Raw genomic sequence first — 12277 nt, 5'->3', positions numbered from 1 at the left:
ACTGTTATTTCCTTAAAATGAATTCCAAATAAATAGCTGAAATGTATTAAACCTCAGACTATCTAGGAAAAAAGTGTAAAACCTAAATCTTCAGGGGGGTGAGTTTGAGTTTTCTGTTCTAATGAGAAATTCAGCCTATTCACTCATGTTTGTTAAATAGAGGCTCCAAAGGATTTGTTCTATAGCTGAAACAATAGTTAGATGAGGTATCCCAGCAGCCCAGCAGGGCTGAACAGCAAGAAGGTGAACCTCTGCTATACGGGTACGGTGCCTGGCTCAGCAGGGTTCAGATCCTGCCTTAGCCTTCTGGCTATTTCATAATGGCTGTGAGTCCTCACACAAACTCTGCCTTGAGTTACGCTAAATCAGACTCACCGACTTGGTGAGTTGCATAGGATAGTAGAGCAATGTGTTTAGTTCCTTTGTACTCTCAGAATCTTTCACTGTAAGGTACACTTAATCAGCTGTTAAGTTGCAAACTGATGTGCTGCAAAACTATAAAGGAATCTGCCTTGTTCATAATAAGTAACAGGCATTTTGCATATTTATTTTTAGGTGTTTTTTGTTTAGAACACATGCAGCCTGAGACACAGTGAAACACCATCAAATGCCCATCTAATGGTTCCATTAGTTTTTCCTCTGCTGTAAATTAAAATATACAGGTAACAATTTCTTCTACAAAGTTAATGAGGGAAATGAAGAAATGTAAATTAGCTGTACAGGTTTTAAAATACTTGGATTGTGTTTTTTAAATTGTTATATGTTATTATAACTTTTCATTTTATCTATACTATTAAAAAACAATTAACTTACATAAAATGCTGCATGTGAAGTACTTTCAAGGTCACACAGCTGGGACAACAGAGGTTTTGTCTTAGAGTATTAGAGGGAACCCCAACAAATATACCCATACACTTTTAAACATCCACTTAATACTGGCAGGAAATCACTTCTAGGTGTCTTTAGAAAGCACAGTGTGAGCTACTGTACTTAAGATCAAGAACCAAAGCAAATCTAAAAATTGCAAAACACACAAGACCAAGGAAGTAAGGTATTGAGTCCTATTGCTTCATCCACTGCAATAGACTCCGTTGCAGCAATGCATTGAGAAACTGAAGTAAGAGGTAAGACGAGACATTGCAGTATCTCAGCAACATGAAACAGGGATGGTTCAGGTACACAGAGCTGAACTTTCAGTTTAGTATGAAGAGGCAGAACTTCACAGGTCTCATGAATGCTAATGAGTCCCATGACTAAACTGTGGCATACTTGGAAAATGCAATCCATAATATATCTCAATCATCATTTGGAAACTTCTGACCTATATGCCAACTTCCAAGGAGCTACCACTGCAGATACACTATCACTGCAATTACAGGTAGCCATGGAGCTCTAGTATTGCGTATATATAAGACATTGTTATGCAAACACACATCTACTTTTAAACCTCAGTTTCACAGTCATCGTGGTTTGAATTTCAAAGCATCAAAAAGGAGGCAGAAATAGTGTCTCCTGCAAATAGACCTCGATTAAATCTAGAAAGAATTTTTACTAACAATTAAAACACAGGCAGTCTGAAACCCTAAAATGGAACTGTGCTGGTCAGGGAAGGACAGTCACTGCAAATGTTGCACTTAAAAATGCAACTTTGTACTTGGGAAAACCTAATTCTTGTGCTGGTTTAATATTTAAATAGGAAAAGACAATTTCAAAGATTATTAGATTTTTCCTCAGAAAATGAGGAAGTTCCCACCAAATTCTTTACATGAGTTTCATAAAATGCCCCTTAGAAATAGCACGTGGACTTTTCTATCTGATGTCAGACTAATTAATTTAACCTTGTGAAGCAGGTCCAGCAAGCATTTAATCCTGACCCTTTAGCCTGGATTCACAGATTCACTAATCTTCCATATGTCACTGTACAATTAAAAGTGCTACAAAAGCTGTGAAAATAATATTCCATACACCCCCCTCCTGCCCCTGCCTTGAGACTCACCAGAGCCTGAAACTTCTTCACACACCCAGCTAGCCCACTGGCACCATCAGTAGCGTTTTTGATCCGAAGGAGAAATCCAAAGGCTGAGACGGGACCCCGGCTGGGATGATGTGTGCAAACAGAAACCAAGTGCACCTGGGGGTTAACAGTTCTTAGGGAGAGCAAAGGCAAGAAGCTGAGACGGTTGGAATGATTTGCCTTTCCAAAAGGCTCTAATGCATTCTTTGTGTTAGCAGAAATACCTGGACCCACAGGCTGAGCTCTTGAGTGTCACATGGGTGACAGAGCTAAAAAAGGCAAACCCATAGGCTTAATTTAAACTCCCCCAAGATGTTAGTGTTTTCCCCTGAGACTGCTTATGTGCCTCTTCCAAACTCTTCTACAATTTTCCTGGAATTTTAATATCCCGCTCTCTTTGGTTTTGTACTTTTTCACTCTTTTATTTTTAGATTCAGTATTTCACAGTGGTCTGTAGAGTCTGCTTGACGCCAGCAAATGTAACTGGATCCCAAGTCCCTGCAAGCCAGGAATTGCAGCCATGATCAGCATGCTGCTGAGAGCACAAACCTTGGCACTGGTCAAAACCAAATAGTCTGAATCCTCTATTTATCTTATGGCAGGGCTTGGGAAAGGAGGCAAGAAGAGTTCATAAAAATGTAAAGAATAGCTGGGAAAGGTTAGGGGTAAGTAAATAGAAATCAAAGATGCAAATAAGTCTGTTCTACAACAGATTTGTGTGACCAGACTTCCAAAAGCAAGAACAGGGATTTACAAAAAAACAGAGATATTTCATTCTCTAGTAACCTAGTAACAGGACAGGCATGCACAAAGCAGATTGCCTTTAAAGAAAGGCTTGTGTCAGCAAGGTTGACTTTAGTGGAATAAATAAGAATAGGCTGCTTGGCAGCAGGTCACTGCCGACAATAATCTCACAGGTCAGATTTTCCAAGTTCTGATGGCTTCTTTGATACAGACATAACTGCAACTACCAGTTCTGTTTAGGATTAATATGGGCCAACATCTTCCACCCAGCCTTTGGTGAGTAGGTGTCAGGTTTTTACCTTACGCTTTCACAGTATGCAACTGGAATAATCTGATCTCTGATACTAAAGAACTGAATTACCTTGCTTGAACTTACTTTTTAGTTTTCTATCAATCACTTCTGACCCTTTCTTCCTGTAGCAGAGAACAAAATGAAGGATTGCCAGTTTATCTGACTGAGAAATTGTTCATCCTAACTATTCTAGGATCTGTAACTATGGTAACTAGTGTCTACAAACGAGTGTGACCACTTCACAGAAGAAAAAACAAGTGTATCAAGGCAGTTATTTCCCAAAGGTGACATGATGAGTCAGCAGCAGAGCCCAGATTAGAATACAGTGTTTGGACTGCCCATCCCATATGCAGCTCACTAAACCACTGTTCCTCCTGCAGCCTCCAGGGAATAAAGTTCATTTAGCTAGGTGGTAAATGCTCAACTTCTGCCCTCGCACTTCACCTTGTTATTTATCTAAGTTTTGGCAGGCTTAATTGTTTGTTGCCAAGAAAGAATGCAAATCAAGAAAAATAGAAAAAGCCTTGGTCTTACCATGGAACAAAGGACACTGCAACAGCAAAACTCCACTTGGAGAGAACACCACCACTGGTCTGCCAATACACTGAATATATAGATTGTGTGTAACACTGAAATTGCTTGAAAATGAATTTTTGACAAGGCAGCTTCTCTGTCTCTTCATAAGTAACAAATGCAGGTAAAAGAACTGTAGAACAGAGATCTTGAACAGAGCAACTAACATTATCTGTCAGTTTTCTCCCTTGCATAAAGAAGGTTCTATCTTTTTTTTTATTCCTGGCATATTTAAAACTGGTTTGGGCAAATTATGTAACATTAGCATGTTTCCTTGGCATAGATGGTATTTGGTATTCATATTTTCTCAACTAATTTGAAACTTGGACGGACAGACAGGCTGAAGTAGTTCTGCCAGCTGTAAGTGATGCCACTCTACATACACGCAGGAAATGTTCTGCCTTCAATGGTCTTCTGTGGCATGAACTGGGAAGAGATGGTAAAAATGTGCCCCTCTGTGATCTCCTGCTCTATTCTCATCCTCTAATTTTTCAGTTACTCTTTGTATCACAGTTCCCCTTGGCTCTCCTCCTGGTTCATGGTTAACCCTTCATTCTCATTGTCCCAATTAGCAAACTCTTAAAAGGAAACACAAGAAAATGGATATTATTTATCCCCAACACTGAATATCACAGTTTAGGAACTGCTATTGCCACTGTGATGCTTCAGTGTCTCGTAATGTCAAGCATAGCTAAAGTGGAAAACTTGCTAGTGTCCCAAAAATCCCATATGCCATGCAACTTTTCCATAGAGGAGGAGTTCTCATCAAGAATTTTCCTTAAATGACCCAAAGCCTTAGCTTTCTCTTCCTGCTGCTGGCTAGCAGCCTGATACACCTACTTGAAAGCGTTTCAGATCATGGCTTAATCATCTGAAGACCCTTGCAATTTGCCCATTAGCAATTTGCCTGTTGACTTAACTCTTTTTTTTTTATTATTTTTAAATTGGTAAAAGAGTAAGGTTGATTTGTTAAGGGAGTTTCTGATCTGCTATTTATTTTTTCCTGTTTTTTAACAGCCAGGATGTACACAGATTATGTCAGACAGCGTGAGCTGATACAACAGTTGTCAGAGAGCTCAGAAGTATTAAGGCTGTCTCAGAAAGCTCTCTGCTTGGTCCACAGGGCTTGGAGAAGGCGCTCAAGGCAGAAAGTCCAGTGAATGCTGGGAGTGGGCTGGTCTCTGGGGAACTGGAACCAGCTGTGGACTATCTACCACCAAGGAGCCTTTTGAAGCCAGCACAACCCAAGATGAAATTAGCATTGAAAAGCAGGTGTGACCATCGGGACAGAAAATGTGTGATACCACACTGGGCTCTGTCAGTGGGGCTCTTCCCTGCTTCAGAAGAATCCTCCATGAGAAATCATGGATAGCCACAATACAAACCCTTATAATGTTGAGACCCAAAGTATAATTTTGGGGTATATATTACATCCTATTTAATAAGTTTCCTCGCTTAGGTGATTTAAGTGTGGTATGTGTTTGTATACAGCTTTGAATGTACATGGCAGTGCTTTTTCTATGAAAAGAAAATGTGCAGAAATGTTTGTGCTGGGCAGGAAATGCAGCCAAATATTCTAGGAAGACTACGTAGTAGCCTAAGGCAGTTACTAAAAGAAAATGGGGTGGTCCTTAGATGACTTAACAGTAAGGACTGAGTTACCACTACTAGTCATGATTCATCGACTTCTTGCATCTCTGTCACCAAGAAATATAGAGGAGTGAGTCCATGAGAGCTGGACACACAAGAAGCCTTAAGCTCTTAGCATGTAAATATTTGTAAAGCAGATAGTGAGTCCTGTACATTAGGGTAAACAAATTCTTCTGTTTTATTCTCAAATGCAAGTGTATTTTATTCAAACCCTAATCTGTGTGCTGTGTAGCTGCCACTAATAAACAGCTTCTTTTCAACTAATCTCTAAAGAAAGATTGCTTCCTACCTACCCTGACATGTTTCTTGCAGGCATGTTGCTCATTATTTCATTGACTTATTCTTCCTTTTTTTTTTGACATGGTAAAAACCGTTAATCTAGGAATCTGTATTGCGGAGAAGGCAGATTTTAAAACAAATGATATGGAGATAACTGTGGAAGGCATAGATAATTGAAATTCGAATCAGAAGGTTTGTATTCAGTCCTGTAACTTTAAAGAGAGCAACCTTAATTACGTTTTTGACGGGCGATGAGAATATCCATGCAGTCTGACTTGCAGTATCTAAATATGGGGTCTCTATGGAAAGAAGTGGACTCTCATTTTTTTATTTGAGTTACTTTCTGGAAGACTGTGTCTCTCTCTTTTGAGTACAGAGTGTGCCAGGATTAGCAGAGCCGAACCATTTTATATTAATTCCTTCAATGTGAGGATTTTGCTTTAGACTGAGAAGGATGTGATCTCTCTCTCTTGTTTCACTGGGAGTGAAAAATTACGTGTCTGTCAAATGTTAACCAGATTCAGCTCTCTGAGCTAGAGTGCTGTTTTGCTTAATACATGGTTTTCATTGACACATTTTTTAAATGCAGTTCCAAACCATAGCTGACTGTGCCTGTTGTTTATGCCATCAGCCAAAAAGCTTAAATATCTACTTACATACGTATTTCCTTAATATAGAGAAATAAGTATACCCCTCATTTCTTACATATCATGACCTAAAATTATCAATAAACTGAACATTCATTTATAATGTATACTTTGTACTTTCTTTGACCTAATTGTTTGTGTGCAGGGAAATTATCTGAATTAGCTGTAACAGGTTTGGTGATGAAAAAACATTATATATGCAAAGGATATTTTCAAGGAGCTCAGTTTCCTAGCAATACCATTCTGTTACTGACTTGTGTTGTTACAGTATTTTTACTTGTTTTTTTCCTCACTGTTTTTGAGTATGATTTATGGTTGCTTATCCAGATCAGAAACCCAAGCCCAAAGTAGGCAAGTGCTTTCAAAATTTCAGGTATACAGACTTGGGGAGGGCAGGCAAGCAGACGCCTGAATGTCTGTAGCAAATAAGAATCCTGGCTACAGTTAAATATGTTGCTACTAAAATGAGCAAATATGTTATTTGAAATAAATCAATTTTTAGATTATACAATTTATTACAGTGCTTAAAGATTTTTTTTTTTTTTTTTTTTAAAGAATCAAAGTAGGCTACCCTATCTGGTCTCTTTTTACACCAATTTTATCTCCTGATAGACTTAACTGAATTCTCCCTATTGACTAAAATATTCCTTATGCCCTTATTCTTGTGGGTTAATACTCAACAAAATTAAAACCAAAATAACATTAACAAAATCCTGGATTTCTTAGAGAAATTTCTGTACCTGGCCACTTTGATATTCTAAGATGATGTAATAGTTAATATTTTGTTTGTCTTTCTTACACAGGCTCTCAACCCCCTTGCAATCTCCATGTAATACATATTGCTTTATAGATGGAGACACTGAAAACCAGGAACTAAATATGAGCAGGGGAGTGAACTTCCATATGACTATTACAAAATTTAAAGTATCACCAGCCTCTCCCTTTCTTAGAAAGAAAGACCTCAGGGGAGGTTCCAGATGGCTGGAGGCTTGCCAATGTGACGCCCATCTACAAGAAGGGCTGGAGAGAGGATTCGGGGAACTACAGGCCTGTCAGCCTGACCTCGGTGCCAGGGAAGATTATGGAGCGGTTCCTCTTGAGTACACTCAAGAGGCATGTGCAGGTCAACCAGGGGATCAGGCCCAGCCAGCATGGGTTCATGAAAGGCAGGTCCTGCTTGACCAATCCGATCTCCTTCTATGACCTGGTGACCTGCCTAGTGGATGAGGGAAAGGCTGTGGATGTCATCTACCTCGACTTTAGCAAAGCCTTCGGAACCCACAGCATTCTCCAAAGGAAGCTGGTGGCTCACGGCCTAGGCAGGTGTACTCTGCACTGGGTAAAAAACTGGCTGGATGGCCGAGCCCAGAGACTTGTGGTGAATGGACTTAAGTCCAGTTGGTGACTGGTGACAAGTGGTGTTCCCCAGGGCTCAGTTTTGGGGCCAGTCTTGTTTAACATCTTTATCAATGATCTGGATGAGGGGATTGCGTGTGCCCTCAGCAAGTTTGCAGATGACACCAAACTGGGTGGGAGTGTCGATCTGCTGGAGGGTAGGATGGCCCTGCAGAGGGACCTGGACAGGCTGGACCGATGGGCCGAGGCCAACTGTATGAGGTTCAACAAGGCCAAGTGCCGGGTCCTGCACTTCAGTCACAATAACCCCATGCAACGCTACAGGCTTGGGAAAGAGTGGCTGGAAAGCTGCCCAGCGGAAAAGGACCTGGGGGTGTTGGTCGACAGCCGGCTGAACATGAGCCAGCAGTGTACCCAGGTGGCCAAGAAAGCCAACAGCATCCTGGCTTGTATCAGGAATAGTGTGGCCAGCAGGAGCAGGGAAGTGATTGTCCCCCTGTACTCGGCGCTTGTGAGGCCGCACCTCGAATACTGTGTTCAGTTTTGGGCCCCTTAGTCCAAGAAGAACATTGAGGTGCTGGAGCGTGTCCAAAGAAGGGCAACAAGGCTGGTGAAGGGTCTAGAGAACAAGTCTTATGAGGAGTGGCTAAGGGAACAGGGACTGTTTAGCCTGGAGAAGAGGAGGCTGAGGGGAGACCTTATTGCTCTCTACAACTACCTGAAAGGAGGTTGTAGTGAGGTGGGTGTTGATCTCTTCTCCCAAGTAGTTAGTGATAGGATGAGACGAAATGGCATCAAGTTGTGTCAGGGGAGGTTTAGATTGGATATTAGGAAACATTTCTTCACAGAAAGAGTGGTCAAGCATTGGAACAGGCTGTCCAGAGAGGTGGTGGAGTCACCATCCCTGGAGGTGTTCAAAAAACGGGTAGATGTTGCACTTTGGGACATGGTTTAGTAGGCATGGTGGCATTGGGCTGATAGTTGGACTGATGATCTTAGAGGTCCTTTCCAACCTTAATGATTCCTAGTTTTTACTTTCATTAGAAAATAATCCAGCCACCAAGCCAGGAAACATGAAATTAATTATTACTCTACCCTTAATTGGTTTAGTGGTGGACTTGGTGGTGTTAGGTTAATGGTTGGACTTGATGATCTTAAAGGTCTTTTCCAACCTAAACGATTCTATGATTCTAGAAGAGAACAGTCACACCATATTACTAAATAGCAAACTAGATTTTTTGTACATCTGAGGCAGGGCTGACTCTAAAAATGACAGCCTAAGACAATGCAGAAGTAGTATCATTTTGGTAAGAAAGAACTCTTTCATTTTGTTTACCTCATAAAACTGATGACCAGAATTAGTCTGATGATTCTGATAATTCTGGGTGAGCTAGGGTGTCATGAGTTCATTCATGAGTGCAGCAGGAAGCCCTAAATTGTTGGGCTCCATAAACTGCCCTAATAGCAATTCAGCATCTCAGCAGAGGAAAAAACAGGGAGAGGAGGCTAGTCCTCTGAGTCAACAGTTAGAACTGAGTTACGATAAGGACTTTTGGGACAGAATTCTGTGTTTTAGTCTCAGACCTGCCACCATCATGTAACTATGGATGAATTCTCCATGATGCCATTAGTAACATAATCAAATAATAGTGTTGGATGCTATACTATCAACATGGTCAACATACCATCCAAACTGCATGAAGCAGCAGTAAAGATGCATAGATAAATAGGATTTTGAAAGATGTGTACTTGCTGTGTATGTATGGTAGATGTAAAATATTATCCTTATAGATCCTTTTAAGTAAGCAGAAGTTTCATAAAAGACAACGTCCCATAAAGAGTGGCATATATACTTACATCAGGCCAGGATTTCAACTGAAATTGTTGGAACAAGGTCTAAAGACTTTCATGGCTGTTCATTCTTGCTTATCCCATGCAATAGACATACATAGGAAAAGCAACCATGAAACATATTTACCTTCACGATACATGTCAAGAGCCAGGATGAGAACAAAGACACTCCTTGGTGCTGATAACGACTGCTTTGTGGTTGAAACTGGATCCTTGATGTTCACTGCCACTGTTTTATGTGGTAGGATGGGAGGAGTCCCTGGGCTCCACGTTTCTCCTGTTATCAGCTGGGAGCAAGTGCTTGAGTTTCTTTCCCAGTGGAGACTGACTCCTGACGGGTCTCTCTCTCATTTGTACAGAGGGCTAAAAAAACTTCTTGAGTAAGTTTGCTTTGTGAAGGAGTTTGGATTCAGTGTCCTAATTTTAGCAAGAAGGAAAAACAATTAAAACAATAAAAAACAAGTCAATGAAAACAGCTTTTTGTTTTCATATATATGTATGTCCTACATTATTTGCAAACCAAACAGAACTGTGCAAAGGTATTAGTAAGTGAAACTCAGTGGATACAGGTTCTGTTAATCAATCTAGCTTCCCTCTCTAGAAAGAAAGTAAGATTATGAAAACTCTAGTCCAAAGTAAAATAGCAGTTAAATTTCATGTCTAATCATTTAACTACTTAGTAACTATAAGAACTTTATTTTTCAGAATCATATATTCTAACTACACAACCACAGGCAGACCCTTGTTTGCATAACAAGACAATCAGGGCCACCACTGACATCTCAGCGCAGTGCTTCTTGCACAGATTCATAGCCAGAGAATTTGATACAAAGCCACAGACCCTTTTTTTTTTTAGCGTGACTTTAACAAGGTTCTGTGTCTCGCCCAGTGCTTTCCTTAAAGACATCAGGAGGTGGGAAGTGAAGCCTTTCAGTGATGAAAAATTGTGGGGAGTTGTACAGCCACTGCAAAAGTAGTATACAGAAAAGAGGAGGAACATTTTGCAGCTTTTGAGTTCAGATGAGCAACAGCCTGAACTTTCTCTAGTGATTCCTTGCTATTTACCACAGAAAAAGTAGAAGAACCTGGAAAAAAATGGAAGAAATACTAATTAGACTGAGCTTTCTTTTCTCTAAGCTCCAAGGAGAACGGAGCAGTAAAACAACTTGTGATATGAAAAGCCTCAATCATTTTTAATGTTTAGATTATTTCATGCTAGTGACAGCTTGATATTTCTAACCGTGACTGTAACTGTAAAACATGTCGTCTGGTCTAATTGTGATGCTTTGAATCTCTCTGCCGGATTTCAGTTAAGTCACCTTAAAGTTCTGACCTAAAGTACTGAAGTTCTTCAGATAGATGAAGGGTACCTGGAAAACAGCTGCATGTGTGTTCAGCCATGCTAGTTACTTTTTAGTAAGAAAAGTACCGCTGAGCTAATAGTTTCCATCATGGGTAGGGTTAAATGAGTTTCACTTACACATCTTCAATTGCTGTCTATGAAGCATGAGTCAGGAGGAACCCTGCTTGACTTTAGCCTCTCTGGGGAACAGGCAGACTTAGCTGTTCAAGGAAAAACTTGTTTATAAAATGAACAAAAGACAGACAGATTGAAGCAGTCCTCCACAATGTCACTTTTCGAGTCACTGTTAAGATTAGAAATGCACTTTAGCTGAGCCTGTCACCTGCTCTCAAGTCTGTTTACTGTACACACTACTAAGTGCAGTTGTCATTGCTTGCACTCCTCCTCCGATCTGGGTGTACCTTTTCAAAAGACCTTATGGAAAATGCCTAATGTAAATGTAGCTTGCTCCCCTGAAAGTCTGTCAGCTTTCTATCTATTGTTCAGCAGAGCATTGGTTATCTGACACTGCATACCAGGGAGGTTAAGTGAATGTCAGCTCCTTTAAAGGCACAGGTACCTGGAGCATTGAAGATTGAGTCTGCCCTTCATATGTGGTTACATGAGGTCTTTTTCAAAGTCATTATCCATGACTCAGTATATTGCCTAAACGGTTTTGGCTATTTCAGACAGGGTCTAAATTCCAAATGACACCTACCCCTAAGGCTTTTTCTATAAAGGTAACTGGGCTCTTGCATATATGGTAAAACATGCTGATCTGCTCTGCATATTTTTCTGCTCTTCAGCCAGTCTGTCTAACAAGGCCACAGGCATGCTGCTGACTCAGGCCCAGCATCTCTTACAATTTGTTGGAGTTCCGTGTCTTCAGCCAAGTGTCCAAAAGAGACACAGGGTAATTCATTGCTGAAAGAGGCACTGCGAAGTACTGAGGGCAACTACGAAACCAGAAGTGAAATTTTAACTTCAGTTCAGTATTAAATCGGAAAACTCTTTAACTTAGAGGTGTTCCTGTGTCTTTGAATCTTCCACGTTTCATATCCTGTATACTTTATGGTATATGCAAAGAGCAAGTAACAGTAACAGCTGAGGTTTACCTTGCAAAGGGAAATGCATAGCCAGAGCCAAGTTAGCATGAGAGCAATGAGACCTGTAGGCATTCACCAATTTTTGCATGTTCGGTCTGTTTGGTTTAGGGGGCATTCATATTTCTCCCATACAGTAGTGATACTCAGATGCGAGAGCTTTTGCACCATCTTGAGGAAGGAGCTATTTGGTTTAGTTATCCAGATTCTCTTTTGTGCAGATAAGCTTAGCGCAGGAGTGCTGACCGTGCGAAATCTGATCCCCACTTCTCTGTGGCACCTTTGCACCGACCCCAATAAAGCTATGAGAATCTCTGAAGAGAATGTCTCCCAAAGCAACCTTAACCAGTCAGGGTGAATTGAGAGTCACTGAGAGCTGATTCTCCTGTCCAAACAGACTTCTGAAAAGATGTCTGAAGTTGATTA

This window comes from Pelecanus crispus, chromosome 7, assembly GCF_030463565.1.
Source record: "Pelecanus crispus isolate bPelCri1 chromosome 7, bPelCri1.pri, whole genome shotgun sequence".
NCBI classification, from domain to species: domain Eukaryota; kingdom Metazoa; phylum Chordata; class Aves; order Pelecaniformes; family Pelecanidae; genus Pelecanus; species Pelecanus crispus.
This window is presented reverse-complemented; position numbering follows the sequence as displayed.